The 26623-nt window shown below is 45.2% G+C and overlaps 1 protein-coding gene across 1 annotated transcript in view; it reads left to right on the top strand.

Moving 5' to 3' along the window:
- LOC138528445 (NACHT and WD repeat domain-containing protein 2-like) overlaps nt 1-26623 on the top strand; it is a 328733-nt gene that overhangs the window by 266598 nt on the left and 35512 nt on the right. The window lies entirely within an intron of this gene.

Here is a 26623-nt window from a genome sequence, read left to right as displayed (position 1 = left end):
TCGACTAATCACACTGGATCATGACCAGGCTTGGATTGGTCTATTGCACATTCAGCCCTTACCCTTTGATAACCAATCTGGGACATTGGGCCTCATTACAAGTCTGCCAGTCTGTAAATAAGGGTGCCGGTAGCAATATACCAGCCGGCAGACTACAACTCTGCTTTCCTGGGACTCTGCGCCCAGGAGGTCTGACCTGCTGCACGCAACGGTGTTGTTGCTTCTGAGTCCCCATTCCCGTGGATTCCTATGGGACCCCACAGGAATGGGGACTTACCAAATCCACCACCAGACTTCCCGTTGCACCGGGACTTGTAATGCCCCAGTGGCACCAGGAAGTCAGGCGGGGGATTCAGTGTTAGGGAGAATTCTTATAAATGTGCTAATTCCCCTCACCTTAGAGACCCCCAGCAAAGTGGTATTACCCAAATAGTTTGAACACAATTGTTCGAATGATCTAATTGACTGAAAGTCAAGGGTCCGAATTGACCTTTGCACAATTGACCGCATTATATATTTTTTTTTGTCTCTGCAGTGTTGTTTTTTGTGTTTGCATCAAATGCATATAGTCTATTTCTTTTTTTGCTGATTTGCACACGTCAAATTGTTTACCATTGTAGTTTACAGGCACTAGGCACTTTATCTACTTGGAAATACTGAACTGGTAATAATAAATTCCAGTCAGATGCTGCTTTGCATATTTGCACAAGTCAGGTCGTTTACAGTGAAGAAATTCACTGGCACTATGCACTTTATTTATTGATGCACATTTAGGCTCTTATATGCTTCTACATAAACGAGGCCAGCAATTTTGCTACATGTACACAAACAAAGGCCATGCTTATGTCAAGTAACTGTGTCCGAAGCAATAGCGGGCAGTACTGGGCAGCGTTATGTTTGCACATATATTTCCAAACATATAGAGATATATTAGAGTGTTGGTACTAATGTTATACACAGATTGTTAACGCATGTTGAACACCAAGTGATTATCCATTGTGGGAAACTTTTTTACATTTGGTACAAATATTTTTCCATGCAAAGATATTGTTTTACTTTACCACACTCTTTGTGTAAATGCGAACTGTTGCAATTGCAATGTAATGCGATCTGAATATTTTACAGATTTTAGCAACTACGCTGATTATTGCACGTGTAAAGATGTCTGCCTCTTTGTATTTCAACAAGCATCTAGCTTTAGATGGAGACATTCTATATGGAGTCAAGAAGATAGAGACTGTTGTGTTACTTAAAGTCACCTTTACTATGTTTGCACTCCTAACGTGATTAAGCGGTGTGAGCCACCGCGAAACGCGCCGTTTCTTTTCTTTTTCCTTGCCATGCTGACTAATTGAAAAATAAAGGGATTTGTTAGTCTGGACTTTCTTTGGTGTTTCTGCCTCTTTGCAGAAAGTCATTTGGGCTTTTTCTGCTGTTCTTGGGAGTGCATCCCACCCACTGTTTCCTGTTTCCATTTTGGATCAGGTTTTGTTTTTTTCTGAATATATATATATATATATATATATATATGGGGTTGCAGGGCTTTTCCCCCAAATATATGTAACAATTGACCTTCACAATTCGGTCGATTGTGCAAAGGTCAATTGTAATTTGAACAATTGTAGTTCGAACAATTCGTATGCAACCAGTAACGTTGCTGGATTTTGAGGACTTGATTTTTTTTACCTGGAAAGAGTGTGAGCCTTTTTTTCCCACTCTTTCATGTATTTTGATGTGTGTTTTACTCTTGTGTTCTTTGATTATGGAGTTTTAAGTTAACTCCATGGGCATATTTTCATATTGTATTACACAGCACCCTCAGTGCAGTGATACAGGGATGTCCTTTTAGACTTCCCAAAGGTTTAAATACCTTCTCTGGGATAAAGTACTGTTTCACAGAGAATGTAAGGTTAAATAGTCTTTACTAGTTTTTTTAAATTCCTAGACCCAGCACACACTATCTTCCTGTAGAGTGCTGGAGGGGTTACCCAGTATCCCCTTTGTCTAGAAACTCATGTAGCAGTCAAATGCTATCCTTTTCTATCGAAATGGCTGGTGGCAGTGGTTTTGCAACAAACTACCATGATTTTTCCCGACCGTGAATACCGGTAGCTAAAAATCGCGGGAGCCATGTTTTTCAAGATTGCACCTTAAGCCCCTTTCTTTAAACAGGACCTGGTCTTCTTTTTTCGCCATTTGAAAAGGTCCTTCTAGAGTTTGTCTCTGCTCGCCAAACTAGGTTTGGTCCCTTTATTTCTATGTCTTTGAAGGGCTTCAGGACTGAAGACCGCCTCTGGCGCCTGAGTGTCTGGGGCAGGCAGGAAGAGAGGGAGGTGCCCGAAACTCCCTTTGCTTAGTCTCCTAGGAGACCCAAATGAACTCTGGCATGATTGGCTGGCTGACAGTCACCCTGCTGGGTGAGTGGCAGCTAGTCTGGAATGAAAGGGCGAAAACTGTTTAAAAGGCGAATCTCTTGGACTGGAAAGCAGAGTCGACCACTGGAACAAAAGAACCAAAGATGAGCTGGAAGAGGACTGCTGCTGCAACTCCTAGACCTTTTGTTTGCCCGGCTCAGGAACAGTGAGACCTGCAGGGACTGCCAAGAACCAACGTCTTCTGCTGCATCTTGTTATTCATATTAAGGTACTGTACCAACCCGATTGAGATAACTTACCTCTTACGGCGAAGGTTCGCGGAACTATCCCAACTTGCAGGCCTAATCAGCTTGTTACCCAACATATGATTCTTTTTCGTACAAACTACTTCTGAGAACATTGGCAAAGACTTTACCGTTTACAACAAGAACTGCTCTTTACTATCCAAGACACTAGTCCATTGACTTTGGCCTAGGCCTATTGAACTGAAATTAATCCTCTAGTGAACTGAAACTATTTGCACTGCCTAAGAAAGTATTTGTGATCTATTCTTTTAACTTGTGCCTTTTTACTCCTATTTCAGGGAAGCCTAATTTCCTCAGAAACGTATTGGTTTGGTTTTGAAGTATATTTGTGTATAATATTAAGTTGCCTCTTTCTAGTGAATGTTTTCTAAATGATTGTGTAATACATTAATAAGTGTTTTACCAAGAAACCTTGAGTGTAAGTGTCTACTTGAACCACTGTGATTGTAAGACATCTGTGTAACCTCTTGTACTGCACACATTCCCTCATGAGATAAGCCTGGCTGCTCAGCTCGCTACCACAAACTGTGTAGTACAGACTTATACCAAAGGTTGGTTTTTTGCTTACACCTGTAGCCCTAATTGTATGTGGTGGTCCCAGAGGGTACTGCATGCAATTCTGCGGGCACGCAGCTGTTCGGTTCTGCAATACCGGGATGGTGCTAACAGGAGGACATCACAAGTCATGCGGACATGCAAATACCGGCATCATGAAGGCGGTAATAAGGGATAACGGGATGCCGGCATCACCGGCATCGCAAACCACCCGCAAACAGCAATGTGCAGTGTTCCCAACTGCCACAGGTGCACAAAATCAGCACAGGTGGAGGCAATGGAGCACAAAAGGAGCACACCCACACACCACACCCCTTACCACACCAAAATGATTCCACTTGCAGTAGCAATAATGGGGCTGGAGGACATGCTTGCATTGCTACACCAGCAACAACAACAACAGGCACCACAGAGGAGACGCAGGAGGAGAAGGAGGGTGAGACAGGCCCAGCAAGCCCAACCACTGCAGCCAGTGGTACCACACAGGCAGCCCCCAATCCCTCGCATCAGAGCCCGTCCATTCAACCTAACTCCTGAGCAGATCCACACCCTCTACCGTCTGGACCGGGACACCATCACCACCATTGTGGACATGATACACAACGACATTGTCAGCCTGATTGAAATACGCACCGCCATCCCCCCTCTACTGAAGGTAGTGTCTGTGCCCCAGGCACCTACCAGCACACAGTGGGGCACATGCATGGCACATCATAAACCCTTATTTATGCTGAACCAAGTGCTGGATGCCCTCCTGAAGCACTCAAGGAACTACATATCCCTACCACGGACTTCCCAGGAGGCTTCCATGCACTGGCAGGCATGCCAAATTGTATTGGTGCACTTGACTGCACCCATATAGAATTGGTGGTCCCGCATGCCACGGAGGCGGTGTACCGCAATCGTAAGCTATATCACTCCATCAATATACAGGTGGTATGTGACTCCAGCAATATCATCACACATTGTTGTGCCCGATTTCCCGGATCAACTCATGACGCAATGGTCCTGCGGAATTCCACGGTACCACGCAACATGGAGCGACATGCAGGACGACGTGCCTGGCTGCTTGGTAAGTCGCATGACATGCACATGGCAGTATACTGGGGGGGAGATGCACACACCACCAGGGCGTCATTGTTGTGGTGACAGCACAAAGTCCCCATCGCTAAACACTGTGCCCCAAAGCATCCCAAACTGAACATGACCACCAATCCCTATAGCAATAATGGAAGCTGCACACCAATTACAGCATGCCTAATTTACAACCAGCCCACAACCCACAACATGTCCACCACCCATCATCAGACCTCACCCTCCGTAACACAATCCAGCAACATGCTGAGAATATGCGCAATATAAATGTCCGCAGCAATTCACAACACAGGACAAGCATCCATGAGAGTGCACAAATCAATTCCACCAAGGGTATACACTGCTTGTCACAGGGCCACCAGCACAGTAGCGCTGCATTTCACCATGGGAATAATATGCGCTGAATGACAAATAATGCTGAGACTTCTGCCAACGCTGCCAGTAACAAAATAATACTAATCACTATACATTACATAATGATAACAAACACAGTGGAATACATCCACAGTGCATGAAGAACATCAAGGGAGTGTACACCCTGTATGAACTGGAAGACGCAACCCACACCATAAGACCATGGCACAGCACACTTTGTGGCAAGGTAAAATGTGTGCACACAACCAAGGACATGTGCATGTGAACAACAAAAATCTGCAGGCATGTGTGATAAGTACAGGAATTGACTTACACATACCTTATTTTGCACCCATGCAGGTGACAGTGGCCATCCCTTGAAGACGTGGTTCCTCACCCCTGTCCGGAACCCGCAGAACAGGCACGAAGAGGACTACAATCGTTCCCATACCCGTACCCGTGTGGTCATCAAGCAGACATTTGGCCTGGTGAAGGCACGTTTTCGCTGTCTTAGCCGGTCGGGTGGGGCACTCCAGGCATGAGAAGGTGGCCAAGATCATCATGGCATGTGTCATGCTGCACAACATGTGCATCCGACGGAACGTGCCTCTGCCCCCTGACATTGAACAGAAACAGAAACCACCAGGTGAGGATGAAGAAGATTAAGAAGATGGGGTTGTACATCATCCCGGTGATGATGCACATGAGGGACGTGCTGTGCGCCAGTCAGTGATAGGCCAATACTTCTAGGACACATGGGTGCAGAGGGTGCCATGAATGTGGGACTGAGGGCACTGGGTGTGGGTGTAAATGGACACTATGCACTGTAAACCAATTAATGAGACATACACAATAAGGAATGTCCAATCAAGTATTTTTCAGGTACACAACGGGTGTATTTAACTGGAAAAAGTTGAAAGTGCTCTTACCCTCCACCCCCCTCCATCCTGCCACACTGCCGACAGCTCCTCACAGATCTTCTGTGTGCTTGCCTCTATGACCCCTTTCATGGCCGAAGTGTTGTCTCTGGCCGCCCTCCTCGTCACATCACCATCAGTGACATATTGCCTCACTAGGCCGGTCAACTCCTGCTGGCGCGCCTCCATCTGAGATATCCTGTACTCCCCGTCCCGGACCCCTGTGGAGGTGGATGGCTGGTGTGGTAAGGGGCCCATATCTGGTGTGTCCTGTGTGGGGCTCCAGGCCTCTGCATCAGCCTCTCCTCCCGACTGGACATGAGACGTGCCATCGGGTGTGCTGATGGGTGTGTACTGTTGTTCTTGGGTGGGGCTGGGTGTGCCAGGAAATTTCATGGAGCGTGTGTCCTCCTCAGGGACACAGACCTCGCCTTGTGAAAGGACCTCATCGCCACTCTGTGGCGCAGTGGCAGCTGCCTCCCCAACAGAACTGGTAGCTGCAGACAGGGTCCCATCTGCCACCGGCTCTACATCTGCGGATACCACAGGTGTTGGAATTTATGCAGTAGTGGATGAGCTATGACGCCCCTGTTCCATGCCTTTCATTGGTGCCTTTCTCCTTGGCTGCAGATCTGCCTTGCCAGTGGCCTTGGAGGTGGAAGGCCTGTTGGTTTCTTCCCTGGACTTGGCCCACTTGGTAGGTGTGGTGGCCTGTGCTGCAGAGTCCTCTGCATCGCTGTCGGTATCTCGGCCTGTGGGGGACCATAAGAGGGAAGGCATCAGTGATGGTTGTACATGCATCATGCTTACAATGGTATTAGTGCAGTTGTACACATTTGATGACTTGCTGTCCTACTCTTGTGGCATACAGGTTATATGCCATTTGTTGGGGTGTCAAACAGGAAATCATATTGTGCCTCCTTCTGATATATATTGGCCTAAGCCTAGTCGCTCTGCGAAGAAAACCGCATTGCAAAGTTCCGATTTTAGATAGACTTCGCCGCCATTTTAGAATCGTCCGCCATTTTGATTTCTGTTCGTATGTGAATTCTCTGTTCTAAAATGGTGGACTGTGTTTAACTTGCAACTGAGCCTTCCTGAACTTTGAGCCTTGTTAATGGTTAGACTGTCCGAGGGCCGACTGTTTAGACTAGGTAATGTGACCTTGCAGCAAGTTTGACTTGTTGTCCTAGGATTGTCTGCACTAACAAGCTTCATCCACAAATACCAATCGAGAACAATGTTGTGTAAATGTAGAGCGTGGACACTGGCAGAATTACATTGTGAAGGGATATGTACTAAGGCTCACTGCTAAATTCAGGAATACACTTCGCAATTGTAACTTGTTGGAAACACAAACCTATGTAATCCATGTGCATATTATTGTATGAGCTATGTGTGAACTCGGCACGAACTCTAGACCGCAGATTATTAACCTGTAGAGGGGCTGGACATTATTGTAGGAAATATATAAATAATGCGAATGTTTAGATGTCCAGTACCTCTCCCTCCCCACTCTGACGGGCTGGTACTCATTGCGGGGTGTCAAGAGCCAGATAGCTATCTGTATCAGATCTGTGTTTCTTTGTAACTGCGCAGTATTAAAGATCTGTGAATCTTTATAGCCTGTGTTTGGTGTATTTCCTTTTGTGGTACTCAGCCTCGATGTTTCCTTGCTTTTACATATGGGTCCCGAATAGGGACCCTTAAGATTGATGCCATCTCGTTGAAGTGTTGACGCGGCTATCGGACCGGGATCGGACGGAGAGAAAGGGGGCCCCTTCTTGGATGCAACACGCTACCTCAACAGTACTACACAATCCGATCCCTGGACGTTGAGCCCACGGTCCGAGACGGCATCTTGACGAGGGTCCATATATCGAGACGGGCAGTTTTGCCGAAATCACCAACCACAAGTGTCCTTTGTTGTCCTTTGTAATCCGATTGGACCTGAGTTGTGACCTGATTCTTAAGTATCCTGATAATTTGATTTGGCGTATTGTACTCGCGAGCACAATTATTGACCAGGTAACACCAGGAATCTGATGTGCCTGAGAAATTGTCTGCCTGTTTCAGGGCATTATTCCGCAGAGGCAGACAATCTTCGGAATTTGGCCGTCCGGTGCCACAGGAGGGGTCGCCGGCATGTACTATGTACTGTAAGCATGGCATTGGTAGTATAGTGTTTAATGATATTTGGCACAGACAAACTAGACATGCTTCCACACTTCAGTGGCCAATCAATGGTAGCTTTGAGATTCCTCGTATAGAATATTTAGAGTCTATACTGTTGAAGAAAAAAGTGAGACCTGCAGCATTTGATGTATTACAAAATTAGAAAAATGAAGCTATGCAGCAACTTAAAAGTAGAGAGAAACATGCGCGCCGACATATGTCCAACGCAGAGAAAGCGTTATTGTATGATCAAAACAAACAATCAGAGTCAGTTAGAAATATGGATAGGGCTTTTCAACTTGGCATTCAGAAAATATATCCGTCTAAAGATTTTCATGTATCTGATGAATTAATTGATAAACTTCTAAATGAACGAAGGCCTGGTGCCACTGCGCCACCTACGTATGTTCCTTTTCCTGTTGCTTTACCTCTTCCTGCTGTCGTTCCTCCTCCCGTAGTAATTCCTGCTCCTCCTATCGTTCCTCCTATTGCTCCTCTTCCTCCGGTTATTGTTATTCCTCCTATCGCTGCTCCTCCACCTGTATCTCCGCCTTTTCCTATTGTTACGGGTCCAGTAGATTTGTCTTCTGCACCAGTGATAGTACCTTTGTTACCGGTTGTACAAGATTTTTCTACTCTTTCTCTTCCAAGTGGTTCTGTTCCGCTTGTAGTTGATAAGGGGGCGGAATCAAAGATTGTAACTCGCAATACAGTGTCTAAAGAGAGAAAGCGTGATTTGACTGTATGGGCTAGACAGTGCATGGAGAAGGGTGAACAATCTGACGTTTTTGCCACACTCTCTAATCTAGAAAGTTTTCCTGAAAAAAATGTTTTTATCGAAGGACTGGGAATTCATTTATCTGTAATGTGGAACAGACTGAATGATGCAGATCTCCCACAAGGGTTGAGGGATTTGAATGTTTTAGCATATTCAAGAGATACTGCGGAGAAAGTATATGAGCATGTCAAGAAGATTTTTGAGCATAGGAGGGAGTTAGAAAGGTTACAGAATGAAGAAACTGATGGTGATAGTTTGAGTGCTATTTTTGTACAGAAACGGTTCCTTCCTCTTTGTAAATCGATGAGTGAGGAAACACGAATTTGCACGAAAGATGCAGTTAGATGGATTTCAGATATGTCGATATCTCCCGTAGAAGTATATGACAGGTATAGTCAGTATACGCCAGAAATGCAGAGGAAAGTGATACAGGTTATGGTAGAATACCTACAGGGTGAATGTATAAAAAGAAAGATTTGTTGTCCCACAGAATTATTGAATATCTACAAGAGAGCCTTTTCGTCTGACACTCCTTCAGCTGCTTTAGCGCTCGATTTAGCTCTATTGCTTAGTAAGCGTTTGGAGTTTCCTATCTCTCAGTTGCCTATGAGAGAGGTTCCTCTGACATTTGCCCCACAACTTGAGGTTCCAGCTAATGCCGCAGCAGATACTGCTGCTTACGACATTCCTGCACATTATGTATCACAGTTTGTTCAGGTCCTCGAGACAGGAAGTGAACACTATTAGACAATCCATCCCAGATATTAGAAAGAATAGAAACAGGGTTCTATAAAGAAATAGAATCTATCTTGCAGTTGTCAGTATTTACACTGAGTGATATAGATTTGTTATTTCCTTTGCCCCTACCCATTGATTTGTGGAAACAGATTAGGACAGTAGATGATGCAGCAGGGTTAAGGGACACATGGGATAATATGGTTAGACAAGACAGAGATAGACCAGCTGGCGAGAGACCGCCACAGGTAATACTGACTTTGCCAGATAGAATAGTGACAAAACTGAAAGTCTTAATTCCTGAGAGAAGGATTTTCTGGGACAAATTTACTTCTTGTTTCCAAGGAAAGTCTGAGGGTGCTACCGAATTCTTTAATCAGTTTGAACAAGTATTTTCGGATTTCAGTGGACAAGATTTGAGCACAGAGTCTGGAAAATGACTATTTGTGCGTGGATTGTTACCTGACATCTAGTTGCAAATTATGACTTCTGAGAGCGCTTGGCAAGCTAAGTCTGAGTCTGAAGTATTGCATATGGCTCAGTATTATGAAAACCAAGTGAATAATGAAAAAGAGAGGATCGAAAAGAGAAAGAAGGACCTGAAAATGAAAGTTTTGTTGCAACAAATTGTTAGAGGTCCTAGAGGGGGTAGTACACAGTTTAGGGGACAGTATGCTCCACAAGGTACTGTGCCGTTGGGTCCTGTACACGCAAACCAATGTGCTTATTGCTGACATGAGGGTCATTGGCGAGCACAATGCCCGATCCTCCAGCAGAGCTCGAATAACACATTTGGTACTATGAGTAGACGATTCAGAGGCCGCCCTGGGTTGGGGTTCCTGGTAGAAGTCAGTTTTCTCCGAATTTACAGCCTTTTTCACAAGACAGTCAGTCACTGAGTGTGGATAATAGAAACATTTTTGATCATCCTTCTAATGCATATTTCTGTGAATACCTTCCCTTTGATGATATATTGTTTTGCTAGGATTGCCCAAAGCAGGGTTTGGAACCAATGCCTATTCCGGTTAATCAGAAAGTTCCCTACATTGAAATGATAGTGGGAAATAGGAAACATTTATTTTTGATAGATACAGGAGCGCAGAAGTGTTCCATTGACCATTCACAGGTTCCAAACATTCCACTGTCAGGGCAAACCAATGTTTCTGTAGGGTTTTCTGGTACATCAGTGGTTAGTCCGGTTTCTTCACCGGTACCAATTACACTGGGTCCATATACAGATCACTGTCCGTTTCTTTTGCCAACGAACTGTGGAGAGAATTTGTTGGGGTTGAATCTGTTGAAGGAATTAAATGTGGTAATTCATTGTTCTTCGGATGGAGTGCGTTTGATGATTTCACCACAGCAACTTTCTGCCTCACAGTTCCTAACTAGACCTTTGCCACCGGAATTTAGTGATGTTTCCGGAGTGTTTATGGGCGATTGATGACAATGATGTCGGTGTTTTACAAATTGAGCCTGTTAGAATCATTTTGAAACCTGGAATAAAGTTGCCACGTATATAAGATCTCGGTTGATGGTGAGCAAGCTTTGAAGTGTGTAGTTTCCGATTTTGTACACCGTGGGGTAATTGAAGAAATTGCATGTAGTTTGTGCGATAGTCCGATTTTGCCTGTGTATAAGAAAGGAGATAATGTAATTCCTTTTCGTTTTATCATTGATTTACACGCTATCGATAAGATTGTTGCTCCACAATTTCCTATTGTGTGTGATGTAACGACGATATTAACTGTGATCCCAGCTTCTGCTACTCATTTTAGTGTCATAGATCTTAAGAATGCTTTCTTTAGCATTCCTATACACAAGGATAGCAGATACCTGTTCGCGTTCACCTTAGTGGAACGCTTGTTTACATTCACCCGTGCGCCACAAGGATACACGGAAAGTCAGAGCATTTATAGTAGGGCTTTGAAAGAGTAGCTAAGCTTGACAAACTCGAGTTGCCTACCACTTGTACATTGCTTCAATACGTAGATGATCTTCTTTAAGCCGCTGATTCAGAAAGTGCCTGTAAGGAGGGCACTGTGTTGTTGCTTATTCACCTAGCAAAGCATGGACATAAAGCTTCACTGAAAAAGTTTCAATATTTTCTACAGGAGGTCACCTATTTAGGCTATCTCCTGTCAAAGGAGGGAAGAAGGTTGATGCCTGAACGGGACAAAATAATTTCTAGCATGTCTGTCCCAAATACACAGAAGGAAGTCAGAGCCTTGATAGGAATGGCTTCTTACTGTAGGCAGTGGATCCCAAACGTCTCACTAGTGATTAAACCAATGTTGGCTTTGACAAAGAAGGGCATTTCTTTGGCTTTGTCATGGAACTTGGAACACCAGAAAGCATTTGATCTGCTCAAGACTGCACTGTGTACCGCCCCAGTTTTGGGCACACCAAATTATGAAAAGGCCTTCGAGTTGTATGTGCATGAACGTGATGGATGTGCTTTGGCTGTATTAACGCAGGAACATGGAGGGAAGAATAGGCCGTTCGGTTACTTTTCTGCTGCCCTTGATCCTGTCGCATGCAGTTTGCCAAGGTTTTTGAGAGCTGTCGCTGCTGCTGCTGCGTCTATAAAACAGAGCAAGGGTATGGTCCTAGGCCATGCTTTAACCTTGTTGGTACCTCACTCTGTAGATGTTCTATTAAATAGAACACAAACGCAACACCTCACCTCCGCACGATTAACGAGATATGAATTGATCTTGTTTGCACCGCATATAAAAATAAAGAGGTGTTGTGTATTGAATCCGGCTGAACTATTACCATTCCCGCAAGATATTGCTTGCAATGACGAAATGTCACATGACTGCCTCTACACCACAGAACAAGAGACTAAAGGCAGGATTGACCTGAAAGATACACATTTGAACGACCCATAAGGGGAGCTGTTTTGCGATGGCTCTTGCTTCAAACTTCTGGATGGTACATCCACGGCTACTTATGCCATCACCACACTAAGCACAATTGTGGAAACCAAAGAACTTCGCATAACTCTGCGCAGGCCGCAGAGATTATTGCATTAACTCGAGCTTGTGAACTTTCTGAAGGGCTTAGAGTAAACATATATACTGACAGTCAGTATGCTTTTGGCGTAGTTCTCAACTTCCGCAGACTTTGGGTGGAACGAGGTGTCTTGACCTTACATGGAACGAAGATTCAATATGGCTCCTTGATAGTATGGTTACTTTCAGCACTTGCACTTCCCACTCAGTTAGCAATCATAAAATGCGCAGCGCATCAGAAAATCATAAATGATGTAGGAAAAGGGAATGCTTTTGCTGACCAGATAGCCAAACAAACTGCTAGTGATCTCTATACAGATATGTACACTACAAGGGAAGCCACAAATGTTTGTACTATAGATGAAGGTATTGAATCTGTAAAGAATATCCAAGCCAATGCCACTTTAGAAGAAACTAAGCAATGGGCTGAGGGTTTGGCGAGGTTGGATGATGATGGGTGTTGGGTGGATAAGTCAGAGGGAAAATGGATGCTGCCAGATGCGTACATTACTATGATGATCACAATGGCTCATGGGCCCACCCACATCTGTGCCAGGAAGGTTTGCAAAATGTTAGAAAATGTCTGGGTGAACGATAACATCTCGAAGACAGCTGAGCGTTTTGTCCAGAGTTGCATGATCTGTCTACAGCACAATATGGGGATGGGCACATCGACACCAAGGGGTAGTTTTGGTCCACCTTCTGTCCCCTTTGAAGTGATCCACTTTGACTTTATTGAAATGGAGCGTTGTAATAATTTTAAATTAGCTTTGGTTGTTATTTGCGCCTTTAGTAAATGGGTTGAAGCCTTCCCTGTAAAAGATGCCACAGCAATGACAACGGCGAAAATCATGCTTAAGGAATATTTTCCTAGGTTTGGTTTGCCAAGGGTCATCTGGTCGGACAATGGTCCACATTTTATCGCTACTGTAATTCTGCAGATATGCGCAGGATTACAGATAGATACACGGGATTACAGATAGATAAACGGTTCCATTTGGCTAGACATGCTCAGAGTGCTGGATTGGTAGAGACAAAACGTGTGCCGGCACCAAATTGAAATGGCCGGACGCCTTACCGGTAGTGTTACTGTCAATGCGCACCACCCCACAGACTAAGACTGGGCTCTCCCCATATGAAGTGGTCATGGGTAGGCCAGCTAACATTTGGAACCTCCCAAAACCCCGGGCCCTGAGGGACATTGAGCATGAACTTCTTTCTGATTACTGTGACCGGTTAACTAAAAATCTGTATTTGATTTACCAACAAGTGTGAGAAGCCCTTGCAGCAAAATACAAGGGGTCAGGTCATAGTATCCGACCTGGGGAGTGGGTGCTCGTCAAAGCATTCGAACAAGCATCCTGTCTCGCACCGCGGTGGAGAGGACCGCACAAGGTTCTCCTGGCCAAACAGACGGCGATTAGGGTGAAAGGCAAGAGGCACTGGATACATGCGTCGAATGTCAAGAGGATACCCTTCCCTTTGCCACACGATAAAGAAGATACGGAAAAACCTACCTGCTCTGCTCCCAACGATCATTCACCATTGAGCAGTACTGAGAGTGCTTTGGAGACACTCCCTGAGCCCGCGGGGCTTGGGGAAACAGCTGCTTTATTTCCACACTCTCCCACAGATCCTTTTGCATCTCCGTCTGGTTCTGCTGCAAATTCATCACTTCCATCGGGAAGCAACGACAGGTTGTTCGCAGATCACACTGTATCAGGAGTCACAAGGTACAATCTGCATACACGGAGCTAGACTTACTGCACGGTTCAGCTGTGCCATCAGGAAAATCATCATAGGGCTTGTCCTTTGCCCTATCAATTGCATACAAAGGAAAGTTGTTGCCTGGGGATAGGGAAAGACTAAGAAAACGTGTGATCTGGAGATCACCAGCACATGAACTACAGTGTTTTTCGATTCAAAGGAACAATGCCTGCTATCGCCTCTACCCATACAGAACAAATAAGTGACTCTGTGGACAGTAAAGACAATGGACAATGAAATATATGGTCTTTTAAAACATATTGCTTTCTTGTAATCATGTTAACCGGTTTCACAATAGTAATTGCTTTAGGATTTTGGTACATGGAAGAAATACGTCCGCTTAAAACATTTTTGCCTACTGAAAATGTACCTACTGTATCTACACCTTTCGTGCGTCTGCACACTCTATCTCCTAGAGACTCTCCACACAGACAGAGTTATCACAATAACACATTACTGCTTATAATGAATGCAACACATGCCATTTTGAACAGGTCTAATTGTTGGGTCTGCTCTCATTTACCGCAACATGGAGACAAAGGGTTGGGCTGGTATATTCATCCTTTACCTCTGACTACTGCATGTTATGCTTCTCTAAGGGCACTTTTCTTTGGCCAATGGAATGATAGCATCTCGGGGAACTTTGATGGAACGAATTTGAATGAGTTTGAAAGACGAGTTCTAACGCCCCTGGGATGTCCAATTTTCACAAATGAAGCAAGCTTAATGTTGCTTCCATTAGGCCATCTGATAGACTGTCTCGACCTTTCCAATCTTTGATCTCCTTCAAGATGGCTGCTATAGGCAATAGAGATGCCACACCACCTTCCTATACTGTTAACCACAGCCCGACTCAGTTTCTTTCTGCATACAGAGGAATGGTACTCAGTCAATGGGTGATTTCAAGGGTTGCACCAATGTTGCGAACTTGACCAGTGAGGACAGACCTTTGTATGTAGGCGAACCTGTCTTTTTCGTTTGCGGTAATGAAGCTTTCCCATGGCTACCTAGGGATTGGCAGGGAACCTGTTATTTAGCGATCCTGTTACCAGGGGTATTTATAGCTAGTACCACAGAAATCTCTAGGGTTCGTCCAAGGCGGGATGAGAATGTCGATACTTCGTCGCAAGTTTTGGGTGACGTAGCGAAATCCTTTGTACCTTTCTGGAGGCAAATACTAAACTCCGAGGATATTAGGAGACTAGCAAGAGTACGGGAGAGAACCATCAACCGGACCACTGACATACTCTATAACATGACTCTAGAACAGAAAGCAATAAGGGTAGTGGCACTACAGAATCGGATGGTGTTAAACGTCATCCTGGCTGCGCATGGTGGAGTATGCAAATTAATGGGGTCCGCTTGTTGCGTTTTCGTACCAGATTCCTCCCCAACCATCTTTGAGGCTATACAGAATCTGCACGTCCTTAGTTCAGAAGTGCACGTTCCCGAGGGAAATTGGGATCTTAGCGCTTGGTTCTCGGACTTCTTACGATCTTGAGGATGGAAGCTACTTTCAGTCTTACTAATTATTCTGGGTGTTCTGTTGTTTTGCTGTTGCTGTATACAATGTCTTCCTGCCATATGTTCAATGCTAGGGGGATGTTGTGCACAGACTATGGGAACATTAGGACAAAAGGTACGTGCACCGGAAAGAAGACCAATGAATTTGTGTTGAAAGAAATTTCTGTTACAAACCTTATGGCGATTGATATCTCTGATGATTGTGATTCAGGTTGTATGGACATTGAGTCGTGGAGTTACTCGTAAAGTGACTAGTAGTTGTTTAGCTCTTGGCTTAGGCCAAAAGGAGGGTTTGTCAAACGGGACATAATATTTTACCTCCTTCTGATATATATTGGCCTAAGCCTAGTCGCTCTGCGAAGAAAACCGCGTTGCAAAGTTCCAATTTTAGATCGACTTTTTTGATTTCTGTTCGTATGTGAATTCTCTGTTCTAAAATGGTGGACTGTGTTTAACTTGCAACCGAGCCTTCCCGAACCTCAAGCCTTGTTAATGGTTAGACTGCCTGAGGGCCGACTGTTTAGACTAGGTAATGCGACCTTGCACCAAGTTTGACTTGTTGTCACAGGATTGTCTGCACTAACAAGCTTCATCCACGAATACTCATCGAGAACAATGTTGTGTAAATGTCGAGCCTGGACACTGGCAGAATTAAATTGTGAAGGGATATGTACTAAGGCTCACTGCTAAATCCAGGAATACACTTCACCATTGTAACTTGTTGGAAACAAAAACCTATGTAATCCATGTGCATATTATTGTATGAGCTATGTGTGAACTCGGCACAAACTGTAGACCGCAGATTATTAACCTGTAGAGCGGCTGGACAATATTGTAGGAAATATATAAATAATGTGAATGTTTAGATGTCCAGTACCTCTCCCTCCCCACTCTGACAGGCTGGTACTCATTGCGGGATGTCGAGAGCCGGATAGCTATCTGTATCAGATCTGTGTTTCTTTGTAACTGAGCAGTATTAAAGATCTGTGAATCCTTATAGCCCGTGTTTGGTGTATTTCCTTTTGTGGTTCTCAGCCTCAATATTTCCTTGCTCAGGCATACATTAGGTTCACACATGTGTGAGGTGGTGTCTGCTGTGAGACATGCCTTTGTGTTGTGGACTGCGTGCGGTGTGACACATGCCGTTTCTCTGTCTGTGGTGTGTGTCAGGTATGGCATAGGCATGCTGCATGCATGTGGATGTGTAAGTGCTGGGTACGGCATCTAGGCATGGATGTGTCCATGTGTGTGTAATGGGCCATGCATTGCCTCATGGCACGGTCACATTGGTGGACTATCTTCATACTTTGCAATACAGTGTTTTCTTAGGACACTCACCTCCATCTGTCGATGACGTGGCTCCATGTTCCATTTCTCCCACACCTTCTATGGGACTCCATGCCTATTGTGCTTGCGCAGGTTTCTTCCCAGCAGCTCAGTTTGACAAGATATTGCGCACTCTGAGGCGCAGGTCGTCCCAACGTTTTCTCACGTCCTTTACTGTGCGGGGGGTGGTGCCAACTGCACTCACTTTCTGGGCCACTAGCTCCCTTATCTCCTTCTTTTTTAGCTGTTCTGCTCTTTTCAGGTCCGACGCAAATACCACCTCTGCATTCTCAGCAAGGGTGTCCGCGAGCATGCTCAGTTCATCCTCGGAGAACCGCTCCTTCCACTGCCAGGATTCCCCTTTCTTAATCGCCTTTGGCATGGTGCTGGTGGTGTGGTTGATGTTCTGGTGTTGGATTGAGGCTCAGGGTCCTGTGTATCGACGATGGCAATGGATTGTGTTTTTCAAGATGGCCCCCATGCCATTTCCCGTTCCGGCGAGATGACGTTACTTCCGGTTCCGGTATTAGAGGGCGTGTTGTTAGTGGGCCCGCTAATGCCGGGCCCGTTATTTAGAGGGAGACAGAGGCGGAAGGGCTGTCAACGCTTTCTATGATGCCGCTAAGGGATGTTTTGGGAACTTTAGCGGCAAGCCGGTAATGTCGTTACCGGCATGCCACTATGCGCGTGCACGCATACTCGTAATCGGCCGCTGTTAGCGGCGTCATTACTACCCGGACCCGGTATTGCCTCCATGCCGGTAAAAATTGATTTTTACCTCCTACCTCGTAATGACCCCCATAGTTTCTTGTTAGTGATTTCTGCCTCGTTTTTATAATCCTGCTTTAGCAATCACAATTGTACTTCCAGATTTGTGAACATTGTAAAATAATAAAACCCAGCTTCCTTCCCACTTTATCTTTTACTGCAGTGAACTTATAATGCTGCATTGTCCTCTGCTGTCCACTTGATTTCTTAAAGGTGCATGCAGCACGTGGCCTTATCACAGATGTGTTTGTTGTAGTACAGTAGTAACATCCAGAGCTATTTTAGACGTAATTCACTTTATGAAACGTTTAGACTTCCACCTACAATGCACCATCCCCTTGCCAGACCCTGCAATACACAATTACAGTTCTATGAACAATTTCTTCACGGACAAGACCTCTTTCTCCGACAGCAACTGGTCCAGATGGACCCAAGTTACTATACCCGCTGAGTGCCCTGCAGACTTCCACAGGGCAGAATCATGTCTCCTGTCACCATCAACCTACATTGAATGTCTTGAGGACCTCCACACCAACACTGATGTCTAGATACACCAATATGCACATGACACAAGGCTTTACTGAAAGACCAATTGCATCAACAGCATCCATCGACTCAAGCACTGCCTGCCCCTCAGCCAAGCCTGAATGTCAATCTGAAGCTCAACCCTACAAAAACTGAATTAATTCTCCTTGGAAACCCAACCAAGCATGCAGACTCCGGAATTGCCTGACAGAAATGAAGCTCAATGGATTAAGGCGTCAAATCGCATCCAATGCAAAGTCTCTTGGCTTTACCCTTCAACTCTGTGACCTCTCATTCAAAACACACATCGCCAAGAAGACCCCCACAGCGTGTTAGCAGATTGCATTCCTCGGCACAGTCAACCTCCTCATCCACACCCCCACTCTCATAACAGTCTAAGTTATGGTCATCGCCCAACTGGAAAGTGGTAATGCCAAACTCGCTGGAGACTCAGGTGCCTCCTTAGTCACTCTAAAAGCCGTTCAGGGCACTGCAGCAAGCTCCACCACAAGACTAAGAAAAGTTCATAACATCACTACCATCCTCAAAAAGCTGCAATGGGCACCTCTGCAAGCATCGGCTACAAAACAGTTACAACAAAAGCATTATTTCACCTGGCCGAGAAAGTCATCCCCAGAGCACAAGGCACCACCAGAAGCCACGCCTTCGTTAGACTAGAAATAAAGAATTGAAAGTGGCAGGAAATTAGGAAATTAGTAATTTGCTGTTACACACAATGTCTCTGGAAAAAGTCACCACTGCAGGTCTGACTGGCTTGCTCCAGCCACACTTCAGGAAGGACTTGAAGAAGCTACTATTTAAAGAGCATTTGGCTAATTGCTGATCAATACCCTCTACCCACATCTACCCCTCCTTAGCTTCCCCCTGACCCCACCCTCTCCACCATCCTCGATTACCCCCATATCCTACCTGGAATCCCTTCAGTACATCCCTAAATGCAGCCCTCTGTTGCCTCCCAGTGCGGTCTGTGCATCATAAATCCCCTACGTACTTACATACATGCATACTTACATACATACATACATACATGCATAATAGGAGAAAACAAAGGTTTAATTCTACTCTTTTTACATACTTTGTTTAGTAAGGATTTTAAAGAACATATTGGGGGACATCCGTCTCGGAAGAGCACTGCATGAGATTTTCATGCAGGAGTAAAACCAAAGGATTCCAATGGAATACGCCTTACATTTGCACCTGGTTAATTGCAGCTGGATTCCATTGAAATCCATTATAAAATGCTGCCTGCAAAGCGTAATTTGCAGGTGGTGTTGTATTTCTCTCAAAGTGGAGAGTAAATGGGAAGAGTAAAGCCAATTTCACCTTGATTCACTCTTCATAATTACTGTTTGCTTTGATAGTGTTTGGAATTGCATACAAAGACTAGAAACATGCAAGTATATGTAGTGGGGTACCCTTCATGCAATTAGCATATAGTATAAAATGGCGCTCGTGGTCTAGTTGGTTTATAATGATTTGTGTACTAAATTGCAAGTCCTCTCTATAAAAAAAGAGTCACAAATAATTGTACTTTTCAGTACAGATAGGGCTCTGAAACAAAGTGGTAAAGTGCCTAAATTGCAGACTATGCTCACATCTCGGGAGGATAGCTCAGGGGCAACGTGCACACCTTGGAAGCAAGACTACGCTGAGCAACACAGGTTCGATCCCCTGGTCCAGTGCTTGGAAACCTCTCGATATTAAGCGCATTATAAATAACCCATTACAATTATACATCTCAGCCTCAACACCCAACACAAATGTGGAATCCTCTGTAACTCATTTGCAATCTCACTGTGCCTTACTTTTTAAAACCAATAGTCACTAGAAGTGATTTAGTTCACATCGTAAGATATTTAAAAACTTCTCTCGTGAGGTTTCCAAATGTGGGACACGTATTCTTTTGGTAGTGGAACACTGTTTTTTGCTGCCCCAATTTGACCGGGATCAAGGGAAGAGAAACCCACTCCTTAAGGTCTCCTTAGTCAATAAGGTCAGGCATCTGGATACCGGGCATCTGGATACCGGGCATCTGGATACCAGGCATCAGGATACCGGGCATCAGGATGCCGGGCATCAGGATACCGGGCATCAGGATACCGGGCATCAGGATACCGGGCATCTGGATACCGGGCATCAGGATACCGGGCATCTGGATACCGGGCATCAGGATACCGGGCATCTGGATACCTATGTAATCCATGTGCATATTATTGTATGAGCTATGTGTGAACTCGGCACAAACTGTAGACCGCAGATTATTAACCTGTAGAGCGGCTGGACAATATTGTAGGAAATATATAAATAATGTGAATGTTTAGATGTCCAGTACCTCTCCCTCCCCACTCTGACAGGCTGGTACTCATTGCGGGATGTCGAGAGCCGGATAGCTATCTGTATCAGATCTGTGTTTCTTTGTAACTGAGCAGTATTAAAGATCTGTGAATCCTTATAGCCCGTGTTTGGTGTATTTCCTTTTGTGGTTCTCAGCCTCAATATTTCCTTGCTCAGGCATACATTAGGTTCACACATGTGTGAGGTGGTGTCTGCTGTGAGACATGCCTTTGTGTTGTGGACTGCGTGCGGTGTGACACATGCCGTTTCTCTGTCTGTGGTGTGTGTCAGGTATGGCATAGGCATGCTGCATGCATGTGGATGTGTAAGTGCTGGGTAGGGCATCTAGGCATGGATGTGTCCATGTGTGTGTAATGGGCCATGCATTGCCTCATGGCACGGTCACATTGGTGGACTATCTTCATACTTTGCAATACAGTGTTTTCTTAGGACACTCACCTCCATCTGTCGATGACGTGGCTCCATGTTCCATTTCTCCCACACCTTCTATGGGACTCCATGCCTATTGTGCTTGCGCAGGTTTCTTCCCAGCAGCTCAGTTTGACAAGATATTGTGCACTCTGAGGCGCAGGTCGTCCCAACGTTTTCTCACGTCCTTTACTGGCGGGGGGTGGTGCCAACTGCACTCACTTTCTGGGCCACTAGCTCCCTTATCTCCTTCTTTTTTAGCTGTTCTGCTCTTTTCAGGTCTGACGCAAATACCACCTCTGCATTCTCAGCAAGGGTGTCCGCGAGCATGCTCAGTTCATCCTCGGAGAACCGCTCCTTCCACTGCCAGGATTCCCCTTTCTTAATCGCCTTTGGCATGGTGCTGGTGGTGTGGTTGATGTTCTGGTGTTGGATTGAGGCTCAGGGTCCTGTGTATCGACGATGGCAATGGATTGTGTTTTTCAAGATGGCCGCCATGCCATTTCCCGTTCCGGCGAGATGACGTTACTTCCGGTTCCGGTATTAGCCGGCCTGTTGTTAGTGGGCCCGCTAATGCCGGGCCCGGTATTTAGAGGGAGACAGAGGCGGAAGGGCTGTCAACGCTTTCTATGATGCCGCTAAGGGATGTTTTGGGAACTTTAGCGGCAAGCCGGTAATGTCGTTACCGGCATGCCACTATGCGCGTGCACGCATACTCATAATCGGCCGCTGTTAGCGGCGTCATTACTACCCGGACCCGGTATTGCCTCCATGCCGGTAAAAATTGATTTTTACCTCCTACCTCGTAATGACCCCCATAGTTTCTTGTTAGTGATTTCTGCCTCGTTTTTATAATCCTGCTTTAGCAATCACAATTGTACTTCCAGATTTGTGAACATTGTAAAATAATAAAACCCAGCTTCCTTCCCACTTTATCTTTTACTGCAGTGAACTTATAATGCTGCATTGTCCTCTTCTGTCCACTTGATTTCTTAAAGGTGCATGCAGCACGTGGCCTTATCACAGATGTGTTTGTTGTAGTACAGTAGTAACATCCAGAGCTATTTTAGACGTAATTCACTTTATGAAACGTTTAGACTTCCACCTACAATGCACCATCCCCTTGCCAGACCCTGCAATACACAATTACAGTTCTATGAACAATTTCTTCACGGACAAGACCTCTTTCTCCGACAGCAACTGGTCCAGATGGACCCAAGTTACTATACCCGCTGAGTGCCCTGCAGACTTCCACAGGGCAGAATCATGTCTCCTGTCACCATCAACCTACATTGAATGTCTTGAGGACCTCCACACCAACACTGATGTCTAGATACACCAATATGCACATGACACAAGGCTTTACTGAAAGACCAATTGCATCAACAGCATCCATCGACTCAAGCACTGCCTGCCCCTCAGCCAAGCCTGAATGTCAATCTGAAGCTCAACCCTACAAAAACTGAATTAATTCTCCTTGGAAACCCAACCAAGCATGCAGACTCCGGAATTGCCTGACAGAAATGAAGCTCAATGGATTAAGGCGTCAAATCGCATCCAATGCAAAGTCTCTTGGCTTTACCCTTCAGCTCTGTGACCTCTCATTCAAAACACACATCGCCAAGAAGACCCCCACAGCGTGTTAGCAGATTGCATTCCTTGGCACAGTCAACCTCCTCATCCACACCCCCACTCTCATAACAGGCGTCTAAGTTATGGTCATCGCCCAACTGGAAAGTGGTAATGCCAAACTCGCTGGAGACTCAGGTGCCTCCTTAGTCACTCTAAAAGCCGTTCAGGGCACTGCAGCAAGCTCCACCACAAGACTAAGAAAAGTTCATATCATCACTACCATCCTCAAAAAGCTGCAATGGGCACCTCTGCAAGCATCGGCTACAAAACAGTTACAACAAAAGCATTATTTCACCTGGCCGAGAAAGTCATCCCCAGAGCACAAGGCACCACCAGAAGCCACGCCTTCGTTAGACTAGAAATAAAGAATTGAAAGTGGCAGGAAATTAGGAAATTAGTAATTTGCTGTTACACACAATGTCTCTGGAAAAAGTCACCACTGCAGGTCTGACTGGCTTGCTCCAGCCACACTTCAGGAAGGACTTGAAGAAGCTACTATTTAAAGAGCATTTGGCTAATTGCTGATCAATCCACTCAACACTACATCTACCCCTCCTTAGCTTCCTCCTGACCCCACCCTCTCCACCATCCTCGATTACCCCCATATCCTACCTGGAATCCCTTCAGTACGTCCCTAAATGCAGCCCTCTGTTGCCTCCCAGTGCGGTCTGTGCATCATAAATCCCCTACGTACTTACATACATGCATACTTACATACATACATACATACATGCATAATAGGAGAAAACAAAGGTTTAATTCTACTCTTTTTACATACTTTGTTTAGTAAGGATTTTAAAGAACATATTGGGGGACATCCGTCTCGGAAGAGCACTGCATGAGATTTTCATGCAGGAGTAAAACCAAAGGATTCCAATGGAATACGCCTTACATTTGCACCTGGTTAATTGCAGCTGGATTCCATTGAAATCCATTATAAAATGCTGCCTGCAAAGCGTAATTTGCAGGTGGTGTTGTATTTCTCTCAAAGTGGAGAGTAAATGGGAAGAGTAAAGCCAATTTCACCTTGATTCACTCTTCATAATTACTGTTTGCTTTGAGAGTGTTTGGAATTGCATACAAAGACTAGAAACATGCAAGTATATGTAGTGGGGTACCCTTCATGCAATTAGCATATAGTATAAAATGGCGCTCGTGGTCTAGTTGGTTTATAATGATTTGTGTACTAAATTGCAAGTCCTCTCTATAAAAAAAGAGTCACAAATAATTGTACTTTTCAGTACAGATAGGGCTCTGAAACAAAGTGGTAAAGTGCCTAAATTGCAGACTATGCTCACATCTCGGGAGGATAGCTCAGGGGCAACGTGCACACCTTGGAAGCAAGACTACGCTGAGCAACACAGGTTCGATCCCCTGGTCCAGTGCTTGGAAACCTCTCGATATTAAGCGCATTATAAATAACCCATTACAATTATACATCTCAGCCTCAACACCCAACACAAATGTGTAATCCTCTGTAACTCATTTGCAATCTCACTGTGCCTTACTTTTTAAAACCAATAGTCACTAGAAGTGATTTAGTTCACATCGTAAGATATTTAAAAACTTCTCTCGCGAGGTTTCCAAATGTGGGACACGTATTCTTTTGGTAGTGGAACACTGTTTTTTGCTGCCCCAATTTGACCGGGATCAAGGGAAGAGAAACCCACTCCTTAAGGTCTCCTTAGTCAATAAGGTCAGGCATCAGGATACCAGGCATCTGGATACCGGGCATCAGGATACCGGGCATCAGGATACCGGCATCAGGATACCGGGCATCTGGATACCGGGCATCAGGATACCGGGCATCTGGATACCAGGCATCTGGATACCAGGCATCTGGATACCGGGCATCTGGATACCGGGCATCAGGATACCAGGCATCTGGATACCAGGCATCAGGATACCGGGCATCAGGATACTGGGCAGAGATTCCCCCTTAGGACACTGCTTGGCAGCTTCCACATGATTCCTCTTCAGGTTGGCATCTTCTGTGCGTCGGGCCTCACCCCCAAGTTTGTCAAAGTAAGAATCCAAACTCTGGGGTTAAATGTGACTAAGGTTCTGGGTGGAGGTTTCAGGCTCCAATCACAGGTTTGCATGATTACGGTTTTGGATACCGCCCAACCCGCCTCATCGAAACTAACCACACATTTTAGCTGGCTTTTTCCCTAACCAGGTAATTTCTGCTTCTGGCCCTCGATCTCTGTGGCAGGCAGGTGGGATGACTGTATCCCGCTCACCCCCACGCGTAGGAAGGATGTTGGGCCATTGGATACTCTGGTGCATTTGAGCAGAGAATCCCAGTCAGGACCGGCATCTCCCCCACTTCTCCCCAGAACACATGCTGGCTGCACCCTGCTGTAATCCAACAAAGACTGCTACCATTTAGCATAGTCCACACAGTAATGTGTGTGTGTGTGAGAGGACTTGCACTGGGAAAACATGGTAGTTTGGCACACACTCTAGTCCTGGCCGACGTAAAGTCTGGGGATTTCTGCCCCCGATGAAGCATCTGATAAGGATCCATTGGGGAAAAGGTGGGCAAACAAGTTCATGGAAAATCAAAAATTCTCAGGGCCTTGGGCCAGTAGATCAGGGTGAGTCTTTCTGTGCATGCGTCCCAAAAGCTGCTTCAAAGTCAATACATTATAACAGTGGGGATACAGCTGTGAAACGGGTTAAATGTTATGTTGGATCTGGGATGTGATGGCCTGGTGCAAAGATACCTTCAGCAAACAGCAGACTTAAGCATGGGAGTATGTTCCGCCGTGGCCACATAGGTCGTTAGTTCTACGGTGGTGTCACATACAGAATAGGCAGTTCCTACTGAATACCTTAGATCATTAATGAGTGTGGTTATTGTTTACATGGCACTGCTGGTTCGGTGAGGGTGAGCAGGTGGTATAAAGTCTTTCAATTGGGAATGGCTGCCGGCAGGGACGTCATTTCTCCAAAATGCCTTGGGTAGCGGAAGTGACATCACACAACCCTAGACCTCTGGGGACATCACAGGAAGTGATGTAATTTGATCACACCCCAAAGTGACACCACTGAAAGTGATGGAACGCGACCTTTCACCCATTAACAAAACAGGAAGTGGCATCCCACTGTAATGTGATGTACATTTCAGACAAGAATGGATCACCAAATGGGTCGTTAACATCAGTGTGTATAGGCCCATATTACCAAATTACTGTGAATGCAAGCAGACGTCCAAGGCCAAATGATAATGATGTGTTATTATATCGCACTCGCACTTATGCGCTTTATAGAGAACAAATATATATACAAAATCACCCAACCTGCGTTGGTATTCATTTATCAACCTCAGAAGGATAAAAGGCTGAGTTGGTCTTGCAGGGATTTGTTCGAACGTGCAACCTGCAGATCACACACACACACACACATCGCAGCAGCGAGCGTTCAACCCACTGAGCTATCGTACCGGCTATAATAAAATGAGCAATGAAATGTCTAAATGTCCTCAAAGTCAGAAAGCAAATTACACTCTGTAGTGGATACCATTAAACTGGTAACTGAGATTTAACAGCAGGCCAGTTCATTGGCAGGTCTGGTGCAAAGTTGGGTACATGTACAGCCTCTGTAGGTCTACTTCACTGGCTTCAGAGGTTGGCAAAATACATACCATTGGGAGGGTTCATAACTGTGTATTAAAGAATTTAGAGTAGTGCAGGGAAAGCAGCGCACTCACATGGCATCCCGTACTCTGGACACTCGTTACCTCATACATGTAAACAAACATCCTGAACAGCATGCAATAGAGATAGGAAAGATACGCACATTACAAAAAAAGCATTAATTGTGGCACAATGAAATCAATGGCCACTTTAAGTGCTACGGTCAACCATTTCTACACTGTTCACAAGCTTTTAGGCACAAGGACTTTATCAAGTGACCGAGGACACTGAGATGAAATGTCTTGTGATGATCATAACAGAGACAACGGCAAAAACATGCTATAACTGCA

Source organism: Ambystoma mexicanum, chromosome 7q (assembly GCF_040938575.1).
Source record: "Ambystoma mexicanum isolate Mex_15411 chromosome 7q, UKY_AmexF1_1, whole genome shotgun sequence".
In the NCBI taxonomy this organism is placed as follows: Eukaryota; Metazoa; Chordata; class Amphibia; order Caudata; family Ambystomatidae; genus Ambystoma; species Ambystoma mexicanum.
This window is presented reverse-complemented; position numbering and strand designations above follow the sequence as displayed.